Here is an 11645-nt window from a genome sequence, read left to right on the forward strand (position 1 = left end):
GTTGATAAGTTATGCACCCTACAGCGGTAGTAGTCTATCACATGGAAGTAGTATACGAATTGGGATTCAAAATAAGGATGCAATATTATTATTATGCGAATCAGATCTTCTAATAGAAGGAACTATTAAAAAAGCGGATGGTACAAACATTACTTCAGCACTCATAAACAATGGAATTGCCCACCTATTTGAAGTTATATCTTATAAAATGAATGAACAAGTAATTTGTACAGTATACAACCCTGGTGTTGCTTCAACATTAAATGGCTTAGCCTTGCTTACATCGGATCAGGTTAGGGGTTTATCAAATGCTTCATGGATTTCTGATGGTCAATTGGATGGAACAAAGTTAAATTCAACAAATGATGGCCAATTTCTGTTTACTATACCTCTATCTCTACTACTTCCATTTTTTGCTACATATAAGAAAATTATAACCAACACCAAGCATGAGCTTGTTCTCGTGCGATCACGTAATGATGCAAATAGTGTGAAAAGTGATTCGGAAATAAATATTGATATTACAAAAATAGTGTGGAGAGTACCCACAATTCATCTTAATGATGTTGCAAGATTACACTTGTTGGATTTAATAAAGCGCAATGTAACAGTTGATGTGGCCTTCCGAAGCTATGATTTAGTTACATACCCCACTCTACCAACAACACATAAACATTCATGGGTGGTGAAATCAACAAATAATCTTAATGCTCCACGTTATGTTATTTTTGCTATGCAGACTGATAGGATAGATGATTTTAAGAAAAATAATCAAATATTCGATTTTAACGATCTAACTTCTATTCGCCTATTTCTAAATGAGCGTCAGTTTCCAGCTCAAGATGTTTTTTTCCAAAATTCAGGAGGATTTGCAACACTTTACGATATGTATCTCAGATTTAAATCATCTTACAATAACCAAGAAAAATCTTATGAGAAACCGTTATTTGATATCAAAGATTTTATGAGATATACGCCTATTGTATGCATTGATTGTTCACGACAAAATGAAATTATTACAACAAACTCTGTGGATATTCGCATTGATTTTGAATGTAAAATAGCTATACCTGATAAAACAACTGCTTATGTGTTATTAATTTCTGATTCACTTTTCGAATTTAAAATGCAGACAGGAGATATTAAGAGAATAATATAAATAGTTTGTTATACAGTTACAAACTATCATTTTTACAATGAGCATGCATAAGTTTGGTTATCGCAAGCTAGATAGAAAATCTGATAAAAAATTTTTGGAGTTAAGCACTCGAATGAATGATATAAAAATGGAAATTGATAGACATAAAGCAAATATCAAAGAACTAGATAAGAATGTGAAGGAGCAATTTGAAGAAGAAAGAAAAAACATCAAAGATCTAAAATATCAATTAAATAATGAGCGAGATAGTATCCTTTCAACTTTAAGTAAATTAATTGGGAATGTGAAGGAAAACATTTTTAAAACAATAAGTGAAATAAATGGAAATATGCAGAAAGATTTACTCAGAGAGAAAAGTATCCTCTTGAAATCCATGAAAGAATTGAAAGATCTTGTATCTCATTCAAAAAAAGATGTCGAATCGTTAAATACTAATATAAGCAATTTACAAACAAGAGAGATTGATGTCCTAAGGAGTAGTATAACTATTTTACAAAAAAAGTGTATAAATTTGGAAGAAACAATTAAAAATCTTCAAGAACTACAAAAAATAGCTGCTAAAGATTTCTCAGAAAAAAACAGAAAACTGCATGAAGAAGTGTCTGGTATAGCTTTACTAAACAAGTTGAAAGTTATTCCATAATAAAAAAAACTTTTAGTTTATAATAATTTTATTTGTTAACATTTTTTACATAAATACTTGTATACATTTTATTAATTAATAAAAATTTTTTTTTTTTTTTTAACAACTTTTTTTTTAATAAAACCTTATTCATCCTCAATCCCACTATCACTGCTATATTCCAGATTTATGAGTGGTATAGTTGTAAACAATTTGCGTTTTCTATTGATAGTGTGTTCTTTCTTATTGTTTGAAAACAGTTTCTCAACACGGTATTTCTCATAAAATAACAATGGGCGTCTTTCTATGGATCCTAAGAGTAACATATCATCATCATTGTCTTCTGGATATGAAAAGTGATATAGTGATAACAATTCTTCCAAATCTCGTTCTTCTATTGTTTTTAATGTGGGGTTATATTTTTTAATTAAATTTATATAATATTTAAACGTTCCATTGGTTCGTATTGTTGCAAATAGATAAGGATGATGATATATAACATAGTCATACATTGTCTTGAAATGAGGGAGTTTTTCCAATAGTTTCACAAATTCTACTTCATATTCTTGAAATTTTCTGGCGCTTTCATCAATTCTATAAAAAAAATGTATTTTAAAAATATGAAAGTAATATTACATTTACACAAATCTTACATTTTTAAAGAAGTAATAGCACTCATTTTAAGTAGTCTCACAACTTTAATTTCAAAGCATGAGATGGGGTTAATCAAGTAATATGTCTCGCTTATGTAGTAGATATTTATCCATATATGGTTGACTTCATTTACATATAACTCCGATAGATGGTGGGAGTGATTTCAGGTTCACTATATATTTACATCTTTTTAATTCAAAAATTATTAATTAGTAACCATCGCGAAACTGTAAACGTTAACAATGGCTCAGAAGCAGGTTGATCAATATTATCTAAATATGAAAAAAGATGTATTATTAAAATCTTTAATTCAGTTGAATAAATGTGAAACAAAATTTATTATTATTGGAATTTCGCCTTTTGATTTATCAAATATATTACAAATTAGAACACATCGTGGTCAATTTATAAATTTTACTAAATCGCAATGGATACAACTCTTAAATAATCAACAAATTATTTTGGATTATATAAATAATACAAATAACTTTCTGGTGGATATCGTAATTGATGATGTTACTATTTCTGCGCATGATGGTTATGACCAGAAATTAATCAAGTTTTCATCGGGTAATTCTACTATCTTTCTGGGTGATGGAACAATTAAAAAGATGTTTAAGGTGGAAAAAATTATTGACGTTCAATTTTCAATATTGGAATCATTAAATATTCCTGGTTATATGCAAATGGTGACTAACAAATTCCTGGCAGAGGAAAACTCACAAGCACAATTTGGGAATTGGCGTCCAAATATTTCATCGGTGATTGCACAGGAAAAAAATCTACTATTGAAGAAATTTTTATTGGAATTGTTAATGGATTATCCTGACATTATAGAAAAAAATTTACAAATTTCCCCTCTTACCTTAAATTATTATATTGATTATTAACAATTTTGTACTATTATTTAAAATAAATATAATCTGAAAAAATAAAAAAGAGGTTGTTATTAAGTAAAACAAAATCCTTATTTAGATGATATTTTTATTAAAGCATATAAAATTTATGAAAAAACATACAAAAAATTCACAAAAAAGTAAAAAATTGATAAAAATGTTATAAAATTGATAAAAATGTTATAAAATTGATAAAAATTTACTTAAGTTTGAGTTTTATTCAGTTCATTAAGTAGAGCATAAGGTAGGTAATCTAGACTTCTCAATATTTCTTCCCCCACACTCATTAAACCAATTACTTCCTCATGCATAATGTTCCTTTAAGAATAATACAAATTAGAAAAAAACATATATTTAATGAAGAAAAGTTAAAGAAAAACTTACATCCTACTATCCATCATTTTGCTGTAAAACAAAAAAAAATATTTATTATTATTATTATTTTAATCTAAACAAGAAGCCTTACCTCATATTAAACTCGTTATCTTTCATATATGTTTCTCTAAAAACAATTTTTTTTTTTTAGAACATATAAATATAGCTAATCGATCATAAAAACTTACTCTAAATGTTTTTTTACTGTAGAATCATACTTAAACCCCTCCCTCTCATTTTGTCTCTCCATACTGCAAACACAAATTTTTTTTTAGTAATTTAAAGCATATGTGATTTAAAAAAAAAACTAAAGATAAACTTACTGCATAGTCGAATAATAAAAACAAAGAATATATAATATATTTAGTGTAACAAGAATAATTAGCGCAATCACAGACATTATCTTTTTGAAATCCATTTTTTTTTTCTTGTTTTCACTTCTACTTGTTTTCACTTCAACTTCTCGAATTAAAATGAAGTATTAAGAGACAAAATTCTTAACGTTAGGATACAGAAAAAATTTGAAGATTAAGCATAAATTAAAGTATATGAAAATGAATACGTAATATAATAAATAAATAAAATCTCTATTAAACAGAAGCACTTTTGATTATTTTCTTTATGATAAAATATTATGCCTAATAAGCTTGAATATAGATTAGTGTATTCATATTTTGCTTACTGATTTTATCCTAATTCAATGATGGATGAAATATTATACTACATTTTACGTAAATTGAATAATAGCTGCATAGCATATTTCAGATAAAACAGAATATCTAATTTTTTATATGGCTCCCCTCCTGCTTATTATTTTCTATATAAAAGAAAAACACATATGGGAAATCAATATTTATTGCATACTGATATTTTCTGATGGAGCATATTATAGATATGAGTTTGACTATTGTTGATTTGCATGGGTTTAAAGATGATGATAATAATTTTATTTTAAAAGAAATTGCAATTCTAAAAAATGGTGATGAAATTTTACACTTTATAGTGAAACCACCATACAGAAAGGAGTTTCTGGGGAGAAAAGCACAAAGATCGAATCAGTGGTTGACCAACTATTACCATTGCCTTGATTGGGAGGATGGTTTTGCAGAATTAGAAGATGTGAAATTTATTGTTAATTCCATTTTAAAAAAAGAAGAAACCATTATTGTGAAAGGTAATGAAAAAGTTGAGTGGTGTGCAGAGTTATTTAATACTGTGGTAACCAATATTGAAGATATGTGGCATTTTGATGAGGAGTTATATAAAGAAAGTGAAAAAAAGTGTTTCAATAGATGTTTAATGCATAAGGGTAAATGTGCAATTACAAATGTTTATAGAATCCATGACTCTTATCGCGAATAGATAAATTATATGTATATGGAAGTATAAAAAATAATCATACAAAGAAAAAATTAGAAGAGTTTATTTTAGTTGATTTTTTAGGGGGGGATTTTTTTTTTTTTTTTTTTTTTTGGTGATATAAAATCGCGTTAATTGCCGTTAAATACATCTGTTTGAAACATGTTGGCTAGCTTACGTAAGTTAACAATTGAAAGCCTCGAGAATGAAATACAAGAGGATGAATATAATGTGCATTTAGAGTTCTACATTGCCGCGCTTCGATATGGTAATCTTGAGCTAATAGACTACATTTTAGCAAAATATCCAAAATTTATTCTATCAAGTTTTTTATCTATGGCTGTCAAACGAAATCATCACCATATAATTGATTGTTTAATTAAATATAAAATAATACACATCCACCAACTCAAACAACATTTTCAAGAAATTAAGGAATCATTCAACGGATCAACTGAATTTGATGGAGTAATTGAAGTATTTTTAAAGAAAAATAGCTTAGACAAATATTTGTATGATGGATTAGTTACATGCATAAGCCATGGTAGAGTTAAAGCATTGGAATGTCTTATTAATAAATGTAAAGCAAGAAATATAAACCTGAAATTTTATCCATTTTCAAAAAATCTAGATATATGGATATGGTTGTTGAAGAAAATTAAGTCTCCTGTGAATGCTAATGGTGAATTTATACAAATAGATCAAACTGGGGAAGATGTTTGCGGGAGTGAGAATTGGTCAGCAAGCAATAATATTAGTGATTATCTAAAAATAAAGGAATTATTATTAAATGAGTTTAAAATTATACAATAAAATAAATTTTTTATACTTTGAAAAAATAAACATAAATATTTACATAATTAGTATTTTTTTTTAAAACACCTCTCATAATATCCATCTGTGCCAAAATTTAAAATACTGATTTACTATATGTCAACGTACTATGGCTGTTTAACATATCAAGTTTCTATAAATACTTCAAGTTTATTGAAAATAGAATAAATTAAAGATTTCTTCACCTTAATAATTATATTCATATTATAAAACCAGTTTTGAATAGTTTTCATCTATACATCTTGACTATACAGACACATGCTTCCGCGGTCTAGTGGATAGCGTAATAGACTTCCATTCATATGGACCTGCGTTCAAATCTCGCTGCTTACTCTTGTTTTTTTAAAAAAAGTGTATTTCTATACTTACATCAGCACTTCATACTTCAATTGGATGACGGCTACCGAATGAGAAGGTTGTTCTCATTGTTGTTTAATTGTTGAAACAATACGTCATCATCAGTTCAATGAACTCAAAATTGCATTCCTAAAAGTGCATCCCAAAAGTAAACAATGCAATGACCCGTCGGGCAATGCACTTTCCCAAAAATGCATCCAATGCAGTTCAATGACCTCAAGGTCGTTCATTTCTAGGTCAATGCATCTCCAATCTAGGTCACAGTCCAAAGTCTAAAATGTTTTTGAATCGGCATTTTATACCTACTTTGATCCAAGTAAGTCAAAATGGATACATACAGGTCCTTTATGACTGGACTAAGTATAAATAAGCCAAAAATGATCAAATTTGACATTTTTCGATAGAAAAAACATTTTTTGAAAATTTCCGATTTTACAACTAGAATGTCATGACTATACAAATCATTGAAATTTTTATCCAAGAAAGTCAAAATGTATACATAGAGGTCTTTTATGACTGGACTAAGTATAAATAAGCCAAAAATGATCAAATTTGACATTTTTCGATAGAAAAAACATTTTTTGGAAATTTTCGATTTTTCAACTAGAATGGCATGACTATAAAAATCATTGAAATTTTCATCCAAGTAAGTCAAAATGTATACATAGAGGTCGTTTATCACTGGACTAAGTAGAAATAAGCCAAAAATGATCAAATTTGAAATTTTTCGATAGAAAAAACATTTTTTTAAAATTTTTGATTTTTCAACATGAGAGTCATGACTATACAAATCATTGAAATTTTGATCCAAGTAAGTCAAAATGGATACATAGAGGTCCTTTATGACTGGACTTAGTATAAATAAGCCAAAAATGATCAAATTTGACATTTTTCGATAGAAAAAACATTTTTTGAAAATTTCCGATTTTACAACATGAGAGTCATGACTATACAAATCATTGAAATTTTGATCCAAGTAAGTCAAAATGGATACATAGAGGTCCTTTATGACTGGACTAAGTATAAATAAGCCAAAAATGATCAAATTTGACATTTTTCGATAGAAAAAACATTTTTTTAAATTTTCGATTTTTCAACATGAGAGTCATGACTATACAAATTAGTGAAATTTTGATCCAAGTAAGTCAAAATGGATACATAGAGGTCCATTATGACTGGAATAAGTATAAATAAGCCAAAAATGATCAAATTTGACATTTTTCGATAGAAAAAACATTTTTTGAAAATTTTCGATTTTTCAACTAGAATGGCATGACTATAAAAATCATTGAAATTTTCATCCAAGTAAGTCAAAATGTATACATAGAGGTCGTTTATGACTGGACTAAGTAGAAATAAGCCAAAAATGATCAAATTTGACATTTTTCGATAGAAAAAACATTTTTTGAAAATTTTCGATTTTTCAACATGAGAGTCATGACTATACAAATCATTGTAATTTTGATCCAAGTAAGTCAAAATGGATACTTAGAGGTCCTTTATGACTGGACTAAGTATAAATAAGCCAAAAATGATCAAATTTGACATTTTTCGATAGAAAAAACATTTTTTGAAAATTTTCGATTTTTCAACATGAGAGTCATGACTATACAAATTAGTGAAATTTTGATCCAAGTAAGTCAAAATGGATACATAGAGGTCCTTTATGACTGGACTGAGTATAAATAAGCCAAAAATGATCAAATTTGACATTTTTCGATAGAAAAAACAATTTTTGAAAATTTTCGATTTTTCAACTAGAATGGCATGACTATACAAATCATTGAAAATTTGATCCAAGTAAGTCAAAATGGATACATACAGGTCCTTTATGACTGGACTAAGTATAAATAAGCCAAAAATGATCAAATTTGACATTTTTCGATAGAAAAAACATTTTTTGAAAATTTCCGATTTTACAACTAGAATGTCATGACTATACAAATCATTGAAATTTTTATCCAAGAAAGTCAAAATGTATACATAGAGGTCTTTTATGACTGGACTAAGTATAAATAAGCCAAAAATGATCAAATTTGACATTTTTCGATAGAAAAAACATTTTTTGGAAATTTTCGATTTTTCAACTAGAATGGCATGACTATAAAAATCATTGAAATTTTCATCCAAGTAAGTCTAAATGTATACATAGAGGTCGTTTATCACTGGACTAAGTAGAAATAAGCCAAAAATGATCAAATTTGACATTTTTCGATAGAAAAAACATTTTTTGAAAATTTTTGATTTTTCAACATGAGAGTCATGACTATACAAATCATTGAAATTTTGATCCAAGTAAGTCAAAATGGATACATAGAGGTCCTTTATGACTGGACTAAGTATAAATAAGCCAAAAATGATCAAATTTGACATTTTTCGATAGAAAAAACATTTTTTGAAAATTTTCGATTTTTCAACTAGAATGGCATGACTATACAAATCATTGAAATTTTGATCCAAGTAAGTCAAAATGGATACATAGAGGTCCTTTATGACTGGACTAAGTATAAATAAGCCAAAAATGATCAAATTTGACATTTTTCGATAGAAAAAACATTTTTTGAAAATTTTCGATTTTTCCACATGAGAGTCATGACTATACAAATCATTGAAATTTTGATCCAAGTAAGTCAAAATGGATACATAGAGGTCCTTTATGACTGGACTAAGTATAAATAAGCCAAAAATGATCAAATTTGACATTTTTCGATAGAAAAAACATTTTTTGAAAATTTCCGATTTTACAACATGAGAGTCATGACTATACAAATCATTGAAATTTTGATCCAAGTAAGTCAAAATGGATACATAGAGGTCCTTTATGACTGGGCTAAGTATAAATAAGCCAAAAATGATCAAATTTGACATTTTTCGATAGAAAAAACATTTTTTGAAAATTTTCGATTTTTCAACATGAGAGTCATGACTATACAAATTAGTGAAATTTTGATCCAAGTAAGTCAAAATGGATACATAGAGGTCCTTTATGACTGGACTAAGTATAAATAAGCCAAAAATGATCAAATTTGACATTTTTCGATAGAAAAAACATTTTTTGAAAATTTTCGATTTTTCAACTAGAATGGCATGACTATAAAAATCATTGAAATTTTCATCCAAGTAAGTCAAAATGTATACATACAGGTCCTTTATGACTGGACTAAGTATAAATAAGCCAAAAATGATCAAATTTGACATTTTTCGATAGAAAAAACATTTTTTGAAAATTTCCGATTTTACAACTAGAATGTCATGACTATACAAATCATTGAAATTTTTATCCAAGAAAGTCAAAATGTATACATAGAGGTCTTTTATGACTGGACTAAGTATAAATAAGCCAAAAATGATCAAATTTGACATTTTTCGATAGAAAAAACATTTTTTGGAAATTTTCGATTTTTCAACTAGAATGGCATGACTATAAAAATCATTGAAATTTTCATCCAAGTAAGTCAAAATGTATACATAGAGGTCGTTTATCACTGGACTAAGTAGAAATAAGCCAAAAATGATCAAATTTGACATTTTTCGATAGAAAAAACATTTTTTGAAAATTTTTGATTTTTCAACATGAGAGTCATGACTATACAAATCATTGAAATTTTGATCCAAGTAAGTCAAAATGGATACATAGAGGTCCTTTATGACTGGACTAAGTATAAATAAGCCAAAAATGATCAAATTTGACATTTTTCGATAGAAAAAACATTTTTTGAAAATTTTCGATTTTTCAACTAGAATGGCATGACTATACAAATCATTGAAATTTTGATCCAAGTAAGTCAAAATGGATACATAGAGGTCCTTTATGACTGGACTAAGTATAAATAAGCCAAAAATGATCAAATTTGACATTTTTCGATAGAAAAAACATTTTTTGAAAATTTTCGATTTTTCAACTAGAATGTCATGACTATACAAGTCTTTGAAATTTTGATCCAAGTAAGTCAAAATGTATAAATAGAGGTACTTTAGGACTGAACTAAGTATAAATAAGCCAAAAATGATCAAATTTGACATTTTTCGATAAAAAAAACATTTTTTGAAAATTTCCGATTTTACAACATGAGAGTCATGACTATACATATCATTGAAATTTTGATCCAAGTAAGTCAAAATATATACATAGAGGTCTTTTATGACTAGACTAAGTATAAATAAGTCCAAAATGATCAAATTTGACATTTTTTGATAGAAAAAAACATTTTTTGAAAATTTCCGATTTTTCAACATGAGAGACATGACTATACAAATCATTGAAATTTTGATCCAAGTAAGTCAAAATGGATACATAGAGGTCCTTTATGACTGGACTAAGTATAAATAAGCCAAAAATGATCAAATTTGACATTTTTCGATAGAAAAAACATTTTTTGAAAATTTCCGATTTTACAACATGAGAGTCATGACTATACAAATCATTGAAATTTTGATCCAAGTAAGTCAAAATGGATACATAGAGGTCCTTTATGACTGGACTAAGTATATATAAGCCAAAAATGATCAAATTTGACATTTTTCGATAGAAAAAACATTTTTTGAAAATTTTCGATTTTTCAACTAGAACGGCATGACTATAAAAATCATTGAAATTTTCATCCAAGTAAGTCAAAATGTATACATAGAGGTCGTTTATGACTGGACTAAGTAGAAATAAGCCAAAAATGATCAAATTTGACATTTTTCGATAGAAAAAACATTTTTTGAAAATTTTCGATTTTTCAACATGAGAGTCATGACTATACAAATCATTGAAATTTTGATCCAAGTAAGTCAAAATGGATACTTAGAGGTCCTTTATGACTGGACTAAGTATAAATAAGCCAAAAATGATCAAATTTGACATTTTTCGATAGAAAAAACATTTTTTGAAAATTTTCGATTTTTCAACATGAGAGACATGACTATACAAATCATTGAAATTTTGATCCAAGTAAGTCAAAATGGATACATAGAGGTCCTTTACGACTGGACTAAGTATAAATAAGCCAAAAATGATCAAATTTGACATTTTTCGATAGAAAAAACATTTTTTGAAAATTTTCGATTTTTCAACTAGAATGGCATGACTATACAAATCATTGAAATTTTGATCCAAGTAAGTCAAAATGGATACATAGAGGTCCTTTATGACTGGACTAAGTATAAATAAGCCAAAAATGATCAAATTTGACATTTTTCGATAGAAAAAACATTTTTTGAAAAATTTCGATTTTTCAACATGAGAGTCATGACTATACAAATCATTCAAATTTTGATCCATGTAAGTCAAAATGGATACATAGAGGTCCTTTATGACTGGACTAAGTAGCAATAAGCCAAAAATGATCAAATTTGACATTTTTTGAAAATTTTCGCTTTTTCAACTAGAATGTCATGACTATAC

Source organism: Chrysoperla carnea, unplaced genomic scaffold (assembly GCF_905475395.1).
Source record: "Chrysoperla carnea unplaced genomic scaffold, inChrCarn1.1, whole genome shotgun sequence".
NCBI lineage: Eukaryota > Metazoa > Arthropoda > Insecta > Neuroptera > Chrysopidae > Chrysoperla > Chrysoperla carnea.